Source organism: Acomys russatus, chromosome 12, assembly GCF_903995435.1.
Source record: "Acomys russatus chromosome 12, mAcoRus1.1, whole genome shotgun sequence".
Lineage (NCBI taxonomy): Eukaryota > Metazoa > Chordata > Mammalia > Rodentia > Muridae > Acomys > Acomys russatus.
Genome location: NC_067148.1, coordinates 27,611,803 through 27,629,343, shown reverse-complemented (window position 1 = coordinate 27,629,343; position 17,541 = coordinate 27,611,803). Strand labels below are relative to the sequence as shown.

General features: G+C 52.0%; 1 protein-coding gene across 3 annotated transcripts in view; it reads right to left on the bottom strand.

The window, feature by feature from the left end:
• Positions 1-15,728, bottom strand: part of Tns1 (tensin 1) — a 211,186-nt gene extending 195,458 nt beyond the window's left edge. Inside the window, exon 1 of one of the 3 annotated variants that reach the window (XM_051154111.1) lies at positions 15,692-15,728. The gene's annotated coding sequence lies outside the window, so the exon portion shown is untranslated. The remainder of the gene's footprint in view (positions 1-15,691) is intronic. The other 2 variants (XM_051154099.1, XM_051154112.1) reach the window with 2 other exon arrangements.
• Positions 15,729-17,541: the final 1,813 nt, after the last annotated feature.

Genomic DNA, 17,541 nt, shown 5'->3' with positions numbered 1-17,541 from the left:
GGAGGGAGGGAGGAATGGGAGGATACAAGGGAGGGGATAACCATTGAGATGTAATATGAATAAATTAATAAAATAAAATTTAAAAAAAAATAAGAAGAGCCTTTGGGGAACCTGAAGGTCTTGGGAGTGTCAAGGCCCTGAAGCCCCAGCAGAGTAAAACTGATGCCATGTCTGCAACATGCTTTGCTCTCTGTGCTGCTCTAGCAGAAGGCAGGGCTCTCCTCTCTTGGACTCAGCAATACTCTCAGGTCCCGGAGCTCCCAAGAGCTTAGCCACATTTGAGACCAGCAAGGGAATGGAGACCTGGCTATGAGGAGGGTGTACTCAGGCCAGAAAGAAAGAGATGAGGGACCAAAGGCTAGAATTGAAGACTGATGAGCCTGGCAGCCTGGGGAGCCTACAGAGAGGGTCCTGCTGGCTCCTGTCACAGACCCTGTGGAGGTTTCCCAAGAGACTGAAGACCGCCATCATCCAGGTAGAAAAGTGGCTGCTCTCAGAAGCCACCACTCAGCAACTCATGCATGCAGAGAGAGCTGGCTCTCCACTCCACTGCGGCCCGGGCCACTGCCCATGGCCTGGAATGCTGTGCTGTGCCTGCAGTGTCCTGGGCTGCACTTGGGTTCAGGCCACCAACCCTTACCAGCTAGGACTTCTGCATTGGTCTTGCCCTTGGCTTGCCTCTCCCTGCTCATAGGTCATTTACCAGTACCAGCAGTTTCCTCCTGAGAGTTCTTCAGGCCCAGGGCACTCCAGACTCCCCCTCACCCACCAACCTATTTCAGGGTGATAGGGAGACCCCAGGGTCCCAGAAAAACATATGTCCCAAAGAAGCCATGGGGGAGCTGTAGGTTGTCCCCTGCCTTTGCCCCATCACTGAGCATATATCTATTTTTATCTAGAACCCAGCAGGCAGCCAGCCAGGGTCACTCTAGCCTGGGGTCATCAGGCTGGCCAGGGCAAAGGGAATGACAGTGCCCTGGGGGAGACAGGGAGAAAGGGGTCTCTGTTAGGGAAGGAAGAAGGCAAGGAGGTGCCTCCTTCAAACCGGCATTAAGGATAAAGATGGGGCCTGCCTGGTTTCTCCAAGACAGATACTGAGAGTGAGTGATCCGGGGAAGCCCGTGTAGAGAAATGAGACATGGACAGAGACAGAAGCCACTGTCTGAGACAGTGGACCAAATCAGAGAGAGGAGGCAGAGGTGGGGGGTAAGCATATCCACTCAGTGACTTGGCTCCTGCTCTACCTGCTCCAGGGCCTGGTAGACACTCCCCCCATCCCCCTCACGTCCAAGGGAACCTAGCTTCTTTCTTCCTACTAGGACCACTCAGCCTTGGTCCAGGGCCTCAAGAATCCATTAACTCTTTCAAGGCACATCTTCTCTGTTCACTATCTTACATAGGAAATAAGCCAAGCTGACTGGGTGGGGGTGGGGGAGTAGGCAGGGCCTCCTGGGAAGAGAGGGGACAAAGGAGAGGGGGAAAGGGTGTCCCTTTGTCCCTCTACGGGCTTGGGAGCTCAGATCCACACAAAGACCTTTACAAAGGGCCTTTGGCTCTCAGAGGGGGAGATAAATGGAGAAGGAAGGGAGGGGACAGGAGAGACCCCAGAGCTGGAAAATGCCACTCTGTGGGTATGGGAAGCAAGATGGAGATTGTTCTCACAGTCCTACAGTCAGATACAGAGCTCAAGGGGAGGGGGGAACAGGGAGGGCTCTGGGAGTGGGGTTCATGCTCCCATGGGGAGGGGTGGAGAAAACTGGGGTCCAGAGGCCCCACCCACCCACTCACTGGAAGCAACTGAAGGAGGGGGCCACTGTGCAGAGCAGAAATAGATCTAATCCCACATTACCCCCAAAGAAGGTGCTATCCATGGATGCCAGGCAGACTTCCTTTCATGGAGCAGGAGCAGGTGCTGGGAAGGCTGAGGCCAAGCTGGGGATGGCAGATTCCTGGGGGGGGGGGGGGAAGTACTGTTGACCAATCGGGCAAAACCTTGACCTCTTACAACCGAAGGACTCCCTCCCCACTGAAAGGCCCAGGTGGAAGCGAATACAGCCCAGTGGCTAAGATGAGCCCAGTGTAGCACAGGCTGGTCATGACTGTGTCCAACACTTTTTCAGGGGGACATAAATGGCTATTTATATTTTTTCTATCCATGATTATTTACTTATTGAACAGGGAGTGTCACTGTTCATGAGAAGCGCTTAGAAAATAGCCTGCAGGAATTGGTTGTCCCCACCCCCTCTCTCCAGTGTAGATCCCAGGGAATGAACTCAGCTGTCTGTGACAAGTGCCTTTACCTCCAAGCCATGTGTCCAGCCTGAAAAGGCCACTTTTAAAATCATCAGTTGTCATCATTGCTAACTGACTTGTAGACCACCTGCCAAGTCAGAGAAGCCCACAACCAGACCCACTCTTCTAGGGGGGCTTCATGCAGACATGTGGAGAGGCCAACCCCACAACCCAGAAGGCCTTCCAAATTCAGCAGGAAACAGTCTGGCTGAGCACCTGCAACATGCTGGGAACACTGCTGCCCTTGGTTCCCCAGATCCCTCACTAATCGTGCAAGGCCCAAGTTATCACTCCAGTTCCCTAGACCCAGGAGCAGAGGCTCCACTGTCTCACACCTGCCACTAGATCAGGCTAGCCCCTGGGCACAAGACATTTCTCAACTAGCCCACTCATTTTGTCTCCAGTATGCTATGAGCTAAACTGTCTCCTGATGTCTGATACCACCACTATCACCATCACCACCACCACCATCACCACCACCACCATCACCATCTCCACCACCACTATCACCACCACCATTACTACCACCACCACCACCACCACCATCACCACCATCACCACCACCAACCACCCTGCCACCAACCACAGAAGAACTTCCAGGCCTGCTTGCCCCTCCTACACCATCCCCAGCTGACCTCAGCACTCCAGCCTGCAGACTACAGAGTGTGCCAAGAGAGAGAAAGAAGACAGTGTGGACAGGCACAGACAGTGCCACCCGCCGCCCTGTCTCAGAGCTTGGTATGTATGGTGAAGCTGGCTCTGCCCAGAAACCTGGTGTGGTGAGCTCCATTCTCCCGATGTCCCAACAAAAGTCACTGAAGCTTAGAGACATGGAGACATTTGGCCGAGGGCACCCAGCTAGGAAATGGTGAGAAACAGTTCACCTAGCTCACCTCATCCTCAGGTGCCTATTCCCAGAGCCACATAGCTTCTCTTCTGAGCCTCTTCAGTAGCCCACAGTCAACGCTGGCAGGATGGAATTTTGTAGGAAACAAGAGAACCACAGAGAAACCACCCCCTGCTGTGGCTCCATTTAAATGGCAAAGGAATAAAGGAGTCCTGCTTAGCATTGTTGAGTGTCTGGGGGTCAGGAGGCCTGTCTGGGTGCCTCCCGTGTCTCAATGCAGTCTGCCAGCTGCTGCGGTGGGAGCTGAGGGGGCAGTAGAGGAGGGGGACAGTCTGGCCTGGCTGGGTCTGAGCTGACTGCCCACAGATGGCCTCAGCTTGGTGCCCAGAAACATTCACATTTGCTTCAACCTCATTCGACTAATGTTGTTACAGCTTGGCAACTGCCAGGCACCCCTGCCCCACACTCCAACCAGCTCGAAGAACAGTCAAGGGTCATGTCCAATTTCCCATCACCCAAATCTGCCAGCATGAGCTTTAGGGGGGCGGGGGTAGGGGTGCCAGTAGACTGCCATACCTTGAAACTCTCCCTGGCCCAATGCACTGTACCACAGCTTCGCCCTCAGCACTGAGGTGCTCAAGCCAAAAGGCAGAATGGGGAGGGCAGGAAAGGTGTCAGAGGCCCGAGGGAATCAACCATCTACTCCTTTTTTTAAAAAAAGATTGATTTACTTATTATTATGTATACAGTGCTGAAGAGGGCATCAGATCACATTCTAGATGGTTGTGAGCCACCATGTGGTGGCTGGGAATTGAACTCATGACCTCTGGAAGAGCAGTCATTGCTCTTAACCCCTGAGCTATCTCTCCAGCCCTCAACCATCTACTCTTAAGTATCTAACAGAGGTGGAGGACATTCATGCAAAAGCCAGAACCTGGCAGTGGGAATCTACAAGGCCTAGAATGCAGAGTTAATGCCCAGGCACACTGTCACCTCTTCTAGATGCTTGAGTCATGCCCTGTTGCACCCCAGGGCAGACACACACACACACACACACACACACACACACAAACACACAAGCACGCGCGCGCGTGAGACTAAAAAACTCCCCTCCTTTTCGTGTCCAATAAAGGCATCTGGAAATAACAAGGTGCCGGCTTCTGCTAAAATCCACCACACTGTTTGCAAAGCCTGAACACTCTTCCCCCCCCGACCCCACCCACCCCCACCCACAGGTGCTTCCAAGGTGGTAGGGAGAGGGAAATGTTCCTGCTAAAGCACTGTAGACTTCTCTGATGGCCAGCTTTGCCCCACAGGCTCTACCAACCTTACTGACCTGACTCTCCTCAGAATGAAGAGGCCTAGACCTTCCTCCACCTCCACCCCCACCCCCACCCACTCTCTCAGGTCAGACTCTCAGCCTCCCCACTCCTTCCTCCCCCGCAGGCAAACCTCTGACCCACCCTCACACTTCTGATGCATCTTATATCGATGAATACTACCACTCAATAGCAATAGCAACGATGATGATGACGACACCACAAAGGTGACTGTAACTTTATCACAGGTTGTCAATATGTCACACACTGTATTGGAGGCCGTTAGGGCAGTGGAGGAAACTGAGGCACAAAGAGGTTACATAGTATACTTATCCATACAGAAATGCTAAAACTGCTAAAAAGTGCCCGCTGACCTCAGTGTCATTCCCACGCCCACAGGGAAGCTGCCACCCGACAGTCTCCTCTATAGCAGAGAGGCTATCTGCTCCTGCAAGACAGAGACACAGGAAGGAACAGTTGGAGCATAGCGGCTGGCCAGAGAAAGGAGGGAGAGGAAGCCTCCCAGGTGGGAACAGGCCAGGGTTCTGGGCCAGAGGCAGCAAAAATAAAGGAGATATGGCCAGAGGGCTCTTTTCTACCCACGTATTCTCTGTACCTCTGGCCATAAACCATCAGCTCCCCAACCCCCAACCTGCCAGGACCATCAGGGACCTGGCCAGCAGGGCTAGCCGTTCCCAGCCCAGGTCTTCTGCATTCAGACTTCCACAGGACCCAGGTCCTGACATCCCCACCCCTACTCAGCCCTTCATTTCCCATCCTGCAACTGGGTCCAGGCAAGATCCACATGCCTAGCCAAGGTCTCGGGGTTCCAACAAAGCCAGGCTTGTCCCCTGGGAGTGACACTTGGGCTGGGCAGCAGGTGAACAGAGCCAAAAGGACAAGGCAGAGAGCCAGGCATACTAGGCGAGTCCTTGGCTCAATAACCTACCCTGCCCGGCCCAGGTTCTTGGAGTTGGGGTGCAGGTGTCCGAATAGAGGAATGATCAGAGACATGGACAGATAGTCAGCTTCCTGGAGGTTCACCAAGGGAGGAGGAACTGCTTGTTGACACAGCATCCCACCCACGCCTAAACACACACAACATGCAAACTCCTCTGCGGTCCTGCCACAAGAGAAAGACAGGTCAAGTTTCAGTCACCCCATGCACCCCCCTCCTCTAAGAATCCTCCACCCTGTGCCAGGAACAGATTAAAATGTAGAACCCCCACTTCCAAGGCCTCTTCACAGTTCACAGGCGTCTCAAGGCCAAGCACCTTATCTCTGCATTCAAGCCCCTTCCTATGCAGGACTTCTCATCCTTCCTCTCCCCGACTTTCCCTGAGCTCCGAGACCTACTGAATTTCTCCTGCCTCCCCTCTGGGTCAGTGAACATCTACTTGTCTCCAAGGACCTGATTCAAAAAGTAACCTCCTCTGTGAGGGCTTCCCACACAACCTCGGGGAGGACAGATCTGTACACAGGTGGTCGGAAGGTGAGCCTCACTGAGCCCCTACCTTCATGAATGGACTAATGCCATCACCCTTGGAGTTGCCTGTTATCTCAGGAGTGAGTCTCCTACAAAAGGAGAGTTCCAGCAAAGGAAACGGTTTACTAGGTGAAGACAAATGCCAAGAGATCTAATGACAGTCCTGGAACTCTAAAACTGTAGAGGAGAAAGTAGGGAAAACACTTCAAGGTACAGGTGCAGGCAAGAACTTTTGGAGCAAGGCTCCAATCACGCATAGCAAATAGTTCCAACAACTGACAAATGGGGCCTCATAAAAATAAAAAGTCTCTGCAAAGTAACGAAAACAATCAGGAGAAGAAGTGGTCTTCGGAATGGGAGAAAACACTGCTAGCTATACATCAGACAGAAAATTAAAACCTAGAATATACCAAAAAACTAAAAAAAAAAAAAAAAAAAAAAAAAAAAAAAACCTAAATAACAAGGGATGGAGAGGTGACTCACCCACATAAAATGCTGAGTGAGCATGGCAACCCAACTGTAATTCCAGCCTCAAAAAGACAGAGACAGGATCCCCAAAGCAATATGGTAGAAGAGCAATCCAGGACGATTACTGACTTCAATCTTGGGCCTCCTCATATACACTCACCTGCCCACATACATGCAATGCAAGCATACACACACACACACACACACACACACACACACACACACACACACACACACACCACTGTGTAAATTGTAAAACAAAAAATAAAGGTTGAAAATTATTAAGGAAGTCATCTGACACTGATCTCTGGCTTCTACATACACAAGCAGACCCTCACACACATGTGTATACAGCCATACAAACACATACATATACCACACACAATAGAGAAATAATGAGATAACCCATTTAATAAAAAGGCTAATGAGCCAGGTGTGGTAGCGCATGCCTTTAATCCCAGCACTTGGGAGGCAGAGGCAGGTGGATTGCTGTGAGTTTGAGGCCACCCTGGTCTACAAAGTGAGTCCAGGACAGCCAAGACTACACAGAGAAACCCTGTTTCAAAAAACCAAAAAAAAAAAAAAAAAAAAAAAAAAAAAAAAAAAAAAAAGGCTAAGGCTAATGAAATAAGCACACAGCTCTCAAAATACGAAAACACAAATAAACACTTGAAAAAATGCCCAGTCTCATTAGGCATCAGAAAAAAATGTAAACTAAAACTACAGTGAGGGAGCCAAAAGTGGTAGTGAACGCCTTTAATGCCAGCACTTGGGAGGCAGAGACAGGTGGCTCTCTGTGAGTTCGAGGCCAGCCTGGTCTACAAACCGAGCTCCAGGCCAGCCAAGCTACACAGAGAAACCCTGTTACAACAACAACAACAACACGCTGCATCGAGGAGCTGGAAAGATGGATCACTGGTTAAAAAGCACTGGCTGCTCCTTCAGAAAACAAATTCAGCTCCCAGCACTCACATGGTGGCTCACAACCACCCGGGAAACTCCAGCTCCAAAGAATCCTACACCCTCTTCTGGCCTCCACAGGCTCTGCACACATGTGATGCACAGACACGCATGTAGTCAAAACACCTGTACACATAAACTAAAAATAAACAATATATTTTAAAAGTTACAATTTCATCTCATTCCCATCTGAATGTCAGCCAATTAGGAACAATAGGGCAGTGGGGGCGGGGTGATATTAGGATGCAGACAAAAGGGAACTTCTGGACACCCCTATGGAAGTCAGTGTGGAGGTTTCTCAAAACACTAACAATTAGATCCTCCATCACACTCAGCTATAGCCCTCCTCGGCATTTACCCAAAGGACTCCACATTCACACGTCGCAGAGATACCCAGGCATGCTCTAGCAGGACAGTTCGACAAGTGAAAGTGCTTGATATGGGAGTCTATCAACTTGAGCTGGCTATCTGGAGTCCACATGACGGCGGAAGGCAAGAACTAACTCCACAGAGTTGTCCTCTGCTTTCCAGTGCAGCTGAGCAATTTTGGGTGACTTACATGTTTGTGGCATGTGTACACATGTGTGTACAGGTCAGAGGAGGATGCTGGGTGTCTTGCTCTATCATTCTCCATCTTGTTTCTTTGATACGAGATTTCCCACTGAACCTAGAACTAAACTAGTGGCCAGCAAGCCTCATCAGTTCTCTCGTCTCTGCTCCCCATGACACTGGGGTTATAGTGTGTATGTGGCTTGGCCCCATTTTTGAAGGGGTAAAGATTGAAACAGGGGTTTTCTGTGTAGCTTTGGCTGTCCTGGAATCACTCTGTAGACCAGGCTGGCCTCAAACTCACAGAGATCCGTCTGCCTTTGCCTCTTGAGTGCTGGGATTAAAGGTGTGCACCACTTCCTGACTGCCCCAATTTTTATGCGGATGCTGGGATCTGAACTCAGATCCCCATGTTGTGTAGCAAGTTCTCTTACTCGCTGAGCTATCTCACCGGCCCCCACCTTATTTTCTGAGACAAGGTCTCTCACTAATTGTGGAGCTCCTTGATTCAGCAAGACTAGCCAGCCAATAAGCATCCATGTTCTTGCTGCCTCCGCTTCCCCAGTGCTAGGATTACAGGTACGCCCACCATGCCTGGGATTTTACCTGGGTACTTGGGACTTGAATTCAAACTGTTTGCCCAGCAAGTACTTTATCAATTTAGTCATCTCCCCAGCTCCTAAAAACACCATTCTAAACACCCCAGAACAACAGTGTTAAGATGAACTATGGTGATTAAATTTTTAACATTTAACCAGACGGGGTGGTATTTGTGTTTAATCCCATCATCCAGGAAGCAGGAGTAGGCAGATCTCTGTGAGTTGACCGCCTTTCTGGTGTATGTGACAATTTCCAAGCTAGCCAGGGATACATAGTAAGAACCTGTCTCAAGCAAAACAAAACAAAAATAAATCATTCATTACAGATGTTCTATTATTCTAGCACAAACTGACTGAGGTGCTCAGTAAAGCAGTGTGGACGTACACAGTGCTTGAAGAGGGCAGGTAGGTGGGAGAGGGGAAACTAGGTGACTGAAGGGCACGTGCAAGAGGAGGATGAATGGAGGGAAAACGCATGTGGAAAAGATGGAAGCTTAAAACGTGAGAAGACACATGAGAATTGAGAAGCTCCCTCTGGGTACAGAACCAACATGACACCCAGGACCACAGCCCACAGAATATGGAACTTGAATCGCATCTGAAGACTCTAAGGATCCTGCCTCTGGCTCCTCCAGGCCATGCCTAACCCTCTCTCTGGCTTCTGCTATGTCAAGATGACATAGGGTGAAATGGGAGTGGATAAAGACACGCAGAAATTTCTGAAAAGGATGCTAGGAGAAATGCCCAGAGCAACTGTGCCTAGACAAAGGTTTACACCAAAGCCAGGAGACACCTGTGCCAGTCTCCCGTGACTGCCACTCACTGCTCCAGCTGGTTGCCAAAGCACATCTCCCTGGTCCTGCTGTTTTCAAACCTGGCAAAGTCCTATCAGCTGACTTCATTCACCCTGCACGTTGCTTCTGTTGACCTGCAGCTACACCTGATCTCGACCCCATCGGTCAAACCCTGGCTTCTAGCCTCACACATGCACCCTCCGGGAGGCACCCAAAGGAACTCAAGCTCAGGTGGAGACCAAGTTTGAGAGGAAGATCAAATAGCTCCGCTGGGTGGCAAGGCAGCCCTTCCCAATCCTGTCCACTTGAGTGCGTATTTCCATTTGGTCCTTTCTCCTTCCACAGGAGCCTCTGCCTTGACCCATCTCCCCACACTTCCCTGTATCCATTGAGCATCCGTGTGCTATAAAACCTTTGATAAGCTCCTAGGACATCAAGTTCACTGAAACTTCGTCTTGACATGGGACCCTTAGTTGTAGACTTAACCACAGAGACATTGTTCTCTGAGTAGCCCACCAACTCTTCCTGAAGAGAAATGAACATTGAATTGGGGCTGAGGGGATGGTTCAGTTGATAAAGTGCCTGCCGTACCCGCAGAAGGACCTGAGTTCAGATCCTCAGAAACCACATTTAAAAAAAAAAATCTGGCATGGGAGACATGCTTCCTTAAACACCAAAGAAGTTTAAGAAGTGGGTAGAGACGGAGGAGCCCGGAGCTCATCTGCCAGCCAGACTTGCCAAATCAATGAGCTTCAGAGTCAGTGAGAGATTCCTGTTTCAGAAAATAAGGTGGAGACTGATCAAGGAGGACCACCTGATACCAACCTCTGGCCTCCACATTCATCCACGTGCCCCATCACACACACACACACACACACACACACACACACACACACGCACACGCACACGCACACGCGCACGCACACATGCACATGGTAAGGGATGGTCCCCAGATACATGGAAGCGGGGCTCATCTATTTTATTGTCCTAGGATAGAGCTCTGGACATCGGGGCTGTCCAGGCTGGGAGGAGGTAACTGGTCAGAAGCATCCAGGTCCTGGGTCTCTGAAAACAGAGTAAACTGGAAAATCAGAGCTGAGATACTAAGAATGTGGGGGTGGGGGTGGTGGCTGGGGGGAGGACCCTAGGTAATAGCCACCTCTTAAGTAGATGGAAACCTCTACTCTCCTCTGTTCCCCCGAGGGCTGTCTTAGCTTGCCTGCCCTTGGAACCACACTCTGCCAGGGGACATTGGCAAGTTCATACAGCAAGCAAGGAGGCAATAACTGGCTTCTTGCCCATCTGGAAAGAGAGAAGGAATGAGGCCCTACCCTCAGCCCTATACCCTCCTGCTCCTGCCAGAGACTGGGCCTGCCCCAGACAGAACATAAGACTGAGGAAGAGGTAGCCAGCTGAGCGCCACCTACCCCACCGCAGTGCCACTGTCTAGTTCCCTTTCTTACCCTCCCTCCCAAGTCCCACACTGAGGTCACAGAGAGGTGCTTAGGACTGGCACAAGGGCAAAACACAAGGGTGCCAGGCAGTCTTTTCTCCTTCCCCAGGATACTGCTAATGCTATTGTCATAATACCTGGCATGTTTCACTTATAGAAAGAGTCTTGCTGGGTTTTCTTCAACCATCAACATGGAAGCATATGTGTACACAGCAGACATTAGAACATACGATCACCAAAAGCAAATAATCACAAGAAAGTCAGTCATGAGAGCCCCTGATGGCTGCCAGTAGAGGGATGGATCAGTCAGTTGTGTATTGTCACATAGTGGAATACCACCCAGCCAGCAGGAGCAATCTACAGCCATGGACATGGAGAGGAATTAGATTCGCAGCCATAGAGTAGACCATAAGTCAGGCACAAAAACCCACATTCCATTCCATTCATAAGAAATCCTATGCCAGGTCAGTCTGTACTGTCAGAAGACAAGGTAGTAAACATTCCTTTGATGAGGAACCAGTCAGTGATATGAGGCAGGAAGGAAAGCCTCAGGGAGCTAGAATGGAAAACTCCATTTCTCTTCTTCCCCTCCCCTAACTGGTGATCAATCCCAGGGCAAGTCCGCCATAACCAAGCTATATCCTCAAATATCATCCCCTCACTTTTTTTTTTTTTTTTTTTTTTTTTTTTTTTTTTTTGAGACAGTGTCTCACTCTATAGGCCAGTAAGTCCCTTCACTCACAATCTTCCTGCCTCAGCCCTCTCAAAAGTTTGGGTCGTAGCATACCAAAGGCTGTTTCTTAACTCTGCATGTTGAGCACAAACACATAAGTGTCCGAGTTACTAGGGAGCCTGTGCACACTTCTGTGAAACACTCTGCTGAACCATAGGATGTGTTGAGCTTCATAAGCTGCTGTATTTGTAAGAAAGAAATCACTCTGCCACCTCCCCCTACCTCCACACTGTCCCTGTGCCCCGCTGACATCCAGCCTCAGCCTTAGTCAGCCCTCTCCATCATCATCTCCTTCCCGGAAGACCTCCTCATCTGCCCAGGCTCCTGGCATGGCCTCTACTCCTTTCACATCATAACCATAGCCCAGAGAAGGACCGCATGGGGGTGGGGGGCCAAAGTGGCCACAGAAAGCCTCTAAGCTTCTGTAGGAAGTCCCGCCACCCTCCATCCCTGGACCTTTGAGCATGGTGCTCCTTGCCCTCGACTTTTTCTCTTCCCTATCTCTGCTTCAGCCCCCTAAGGAAGCACCACTTCCTCCCTCTGCCAGTCACTCTACTGTCATCACATGACAGGCTGGCCTGTGCCCCACCACTCCGTGCTGCCTCCCCCAACCTCTTCCACCCACAGCCAGCACTGTCACCAGAGAAGGAGCTTTTGTTGAGCCCTCATTTGTGGTCCTCTCCTTCTCTCCCACCCAATGGAGTCCCCTGCGGCTAAAACAAGTCTAATTTCTGTCTAATTTCTGCCTTGTCTCCAGTGTTTCACCTGATGCCACTCGATCAAAATTATTTGAATCAACTTGGGGCAAATGAACAGCCAGGCAGCCTCTGGAAAACGCAAAAGTTACATCTGGAGCCAGGATACCTGAGTGTAGCAGTCCTTGCGGCATTCACTTGAAGTGTGACATTAGGTTCCCTTTTTCTGAGCCTTCGGGTGCCTCGGGGTGCTTATTTGTGAAACACAAAGCAGCTGGAGCAGAGCCAAGGTGGTGGGTTTGGAGAGACGCATGACAGCGTCGTTTGTGTGTGCAGCACCCATGTGGGCACGGGCAAGCTCTTCCCTAACAAGAGCATCCATAGCTTCCGGCACATTCTCACTGGGAGCTGTGGCCACCTCAGCTTCAGAACCATGAACACCGGCTCTGGAGAGCTAGAATTCTAGCAAACCAGAAGAAAAGGAGATGGTAACCCCATCTATGGGAGTGAGAGCTAGATTGCAACAGAATTTGTGTCCACACTACGGGGTCTTACAATGGGTGGTGACTGCGGGTTTGCTGAACTTCAGGGAAGCAGAAGCCCGACAAGCAGACCCACAGGGTGGCTTTAGGAAGGAGGAGGAGAAACACTCTGAAGTCTCTTCCTTCTACTCCTGCCACTATCAGACAAGTACCCACTTGTCTTGGATACGGCACAGAGTGAGGAGGCGAGGTTGGCACCTAGCGATGCCCGCCAGGCCCTTTGGCGCCCAGGTCAGAGAAGCTTGGCGGGAACACTCAGGAGGCAATGCCAATCCCCACCCTCCTCCTTCCTCTTTAGTCCTCTACAAGAGCCTCAGGAGGGCTCAGCGTGCACAAAACCATGAGGGCTAAAGAAACCCGCTGGGGGCCATGAGATGGCTCAGCTGGTAAAGGCACCTGCTGCCAAGCTTGATGCCACGAGTTCGATCCTGGGGACCCAAAATGTGGAAGGAGAGAAGTGACTCCCACAGGTTATTCCCTGTCTTCCACGCATGCACTATGGTGCATGCACGCAACACACACACACACACACACACAATGCTTTTTAAAATTACTAACTAAAAATAGCCAGCTGAGGGGTGTAGGACCCAAGCTCAGATAGTACAAAGCTGGAGGAGGCAGCATCATCCAACAGGGAGGAGGGGCAAGCCTCAGATTCAGGCTGTAGAGGCAGAGTGGTTAGGGGAAGGAAGAGGGGGCATCTCAGCAGTATGAGAAAAGCACCCTGCATAAGAGACAGGAGTACCACAGGGGGGCAAAAGGGGGCATCCTGAACAGGAGAATAGCAAGGCTGAGAAGGGAGTCACGGACTGATCCTAGCTGGCCCCAGGGCAAGAAGTTGGCCCATGGGATGGGCCAGGCAGGAATGGCGGCTGGCACGCGTCTGTGGCAGTAGGAGGGCCCTGGCTGCCATCCCAGATGCCTGGTAGCTTCTGAGCTGGGTTCCTGGGAGGGTGAGAGCCTAGGAGATGTTTATCCAGAACAAGAAAGTGAGTGTCACACCTCCTCCAGCAAGGGCCCCAGTGATAGGCAGAGGCTGCTCTTTCTGGGCTTGCATACTCTCCTGAGAATTGCCTGTGAATGGGGTCCTGAGTAAGCAAGAGAGCTGCCAGCCCAGTAGCCCCTGCTTGAGCCAGGACCTAGGCACATGGCTAAGATGGAGCTTTATTCATGCAGATAAGGAGGGAATGAGTCACAGCAAGCTCTCCCAAGGGGCCACTGGAAAACCAGCTCATCCAAATGCAGACAGACACTTGTCCCTGAACATACACATCCCCGTCCCTGTCGCTGTCATGCAGGGCACACACAAATCTGCCTCCTCTTCCCCCCCCCCCCTTTTCCCCTGAGTCACCCGCCTCCAGTGCCCCTGGTTGCTTTCCTGGATCTCAGCCCCAATTATTTATCCCTGCCCACCCTCATGTGACCAACAAGCATCCACCCCGCCCCCTCCCATGTCAAGGCTGGTGGCAGGGAGAGTGGGATGGAGTAAGTAAGAGTCTGGAGCCTATATACAGAAAGAGCAGGGAATGGTTGGGGGGCATGTCTCAAGAGCAGCTGAGTAAAACAAGGAAGAGGATATATTAATGACTCTGAAGGGATCCGCAGTCTAAGAGCTCTATTACGTCACCACCCCAGTTCTATGCCATCACCAGTAATGTGGGACACCCAATTCATACTCCCAGGCTTCCCCCGTCTCCCCCAGGTTCCATGAGAATCCAGCTAAGGCGCCAGCCACCCACTTTGGGACATGGATAACAAATCCCATCCCCAAACCTGTCCCTCATTATGACCAGTCACTGTCTACTGCCTTGCATGATAGGCCATCTCATTTACAAGTTCCCAACCCTGTGCTAGTAGCTGTGGCATATAAACACAAGCACACTATCATCTATGCCCTAAAGGGACAGCCAGTCAAGCGGTGCAGAGGGGCCTCTTAGCCACACACCCATGCAAGCACATACCTAAGGACATAGCGCCACACTGGCCTCCCTGGCGTCCATAAAGAAGAGCTAGGATGTGGCTGCAGGATGCATTTGAAGTCAAACCTGACTCTGGTGGCCTCCAGTGGAGGAAGAACTGAAGGACTCCATTCTCACCCAGAACAGAGTTCAACGCACAACCCCATGAGGCTACTGCCCCTGCCCCAATGGAAAGGGAGGCTAAGGTCCTGTAAGGGCTAGAGTAGAGCTGGCCAGTCACTACTGATACAAAACACCTTCTTTGTCCAGGAAAATGCAAAACCTGGGGCGTCCAGCCAGCCTGCTGACCCACAAGCACCTGCTTCCTTGGTCATGGCTATTTTGGCTCCTGGTCAGTAGCCCACATCCAGGTTCCAAGACTTACCCAGAAAAAAAATAGAAGGGAAGAGAAAGGGGGGCTCTAGTGGGCTCACCTACCTCCTCAGACCCCGCTGTAGACCCTGCTAGCTCTAATAGCCCCCTTCCTAATGGTGGAAAAGACCAAGACCACCACCACCACTCCGCCTCCCCACTCCAAGCTAAGGGTAAGTAACCTTTCCCTCCTTGCCCCAGCACCTTTGGATGGTTCCAAATTCTCACCCGGAATTAACTGCATGCTGCCTTACTCTCTGTCACGTCCTCTTCCCTCTTTCTTCTTTGTTTCTGCTTTTTGTTTTATCAGTTTTGGTGTTTGAAGGAGTTTGGGGTTTGGTTGCCTTTAGTTTCTTTAAGAAATGATCTCACTATGCCGGCCTTGGATTATAATTTTCCCGCCTCAATTTCGGTAGTGGTGGATCACAGATCTGCCACCAATGTCTCACAGGTACTTGCCCTTCAAGGACACTAGAGGCCCAGGTGTGACCTCCACCGAACTGGCTGCAGGGCCCTCCCATGCTCCAACCCACACCTTCCCAGACTCCTTACTGTCCCAGGTGGACTGGGCTCTGCCCAGCCCGCTGCCGGTACCCAGCCCGCTCCCAGCCTGCAGCGCCCTACCTGAAGCAGCAGCCGCTTCCTGTAGGCGCGCACAGCACCCCCGGGCTCACAGTGCTCGGGCCGCGCGCGGCCCGGCGGAGTCCCGGGGGGCTGCGGACCACAGTGGAGAGCAGGCTCGAGCGCCTCGCAACACACCAGGCTCACGGTGCAGCCCATCCGGCCGGGCGCCCCGCGGCCCCGGGGCGGGGACGCGGACTACCCGCGAGCAGGCCCGCCCCCAGCCCCAGCGACCTCTCGGCCCAGGCTGTATGCGATGTGGGGAAGGAGGGAGACACCCCCCCCCCCCCGCCCGCCCTGTCGGAGTCCGCCTCCGCCTCTGCCGCGGTTCCGCCAGGCAGTAGGAGTGCGGGGCCCTGCGAGGGGCGGCGACAGGGACTCTGAAGGCAGACAACGGGGAGGGGACCCGAGGGCACCGGAACGCGGGAGGGGCGGTGGCGGAGTCCCCTGAACTGGGTGAGCTGGGAGCGCGAGAAAGAGAGCTAAAATTTGACTCGTTAGTGAGCGACTAACACCAGAGACGGAATCTGGGGGCTTGGGAGTCGCTCTGTGCCCGGCTTACAGATAGTACCACAAACTTGTAAAAGTAGTTCTAGAAGTCCCTAACCCTCGATTCCCAGTTAGTAGGACTAGCCCCCAGGCCAGCCTAGCACAGAAAAAGAGTGACCCCCACCCCACCCCCAGTATCAATAAGCTGAGCCAGGTTGGCGAGAGAGGGCACTCCACTCAGGCAGCCCACCTGGCGCGTCTACCGGTGTTTCACTTCCATCCCCGGGAAGTGGGTGCCAGGCCTTGGAAGGAAGGCACCCCAACACCGACCGAGATCCTGCAGCTAGCTGGGGTAGAGGAGGGAGAAAGATACTTGGTGGTCATTTGTCCTCTCTCCCCACCTGTGCAACTTCCCAGTCCAGTGACAGAAGAGACAGCCCGAGAGAAAGGAGCCCACTAAACGCTTCTGTCAGCCTCTTTCCGCCATCTGCTGGCAACAAGACAAAAAGACAGGAGCAGAAAAGGAGGCCCCTGTAGGTGTTGTGTTTGGCCACCGACTGGTCCATACCAGATCAGCTTGATCTGCCTCAGTGCCCTTGATCTTTCTCTACTACTACTCCCTGGCCAGGGTTGGTCCAGCCCCCTCCAGGCTGTGCCTGAGTCACCTCCAACCCCCCCGCCCCCCCGCCCCGCGGGCTGGAGAGTTGGGAAGGGCTCTGCAGACACAAGAGACATACTCCCGGCTGCAGAACCTTGCTGCTCACACTCCAACCAGGCAGACTTTTCCCAGGTGAGCACCAGGAGTCCCTGAGCTTGGGGATGAGGCAGAGGAATCCCGAGGAAAGGTCTGTAGAGTACTTCTGTCTAATCCTTGGTCTACAGATGAGAAAACTGGGGCCTAAGAAAGAGTGACCTGCCCGAAGACACTCAGTGAGTGAGTAAACAGTCCAGAATGGGACTTTTTTCTTCTAACTCCATACACTGCTCTCCTAGTCTCTTTTTTCTCCTTTCCTTCCCTGCGATCCACTGCCATAGGGCTGCTACTCCACCCATAAGCTCTATCCCTGCTGCCTAGGAGGCTAGACACCTGGGTCTTCATTCTGGGCCTGGCTTTGATGCCAAGGATCTCTGCCTAGACTTATCCTTCAGGACAACAGTGTCCCTCTTTGAGTCCCAGGATCATTTAGAGACAGAAGTAGAATCCTACAAAAGAGGGTGGTGGTTTAAAACCAGCATCCTAATAATCCCCACACCCAACATTGGGTTCAATCTCAACTCTGTACCTTCCATCTACTTCTGCCTGCTTTTCCCTAGGAAACACACATTTTCCACTCAGCTGGGTCCCTGGAAAGGATGAGTGTAGA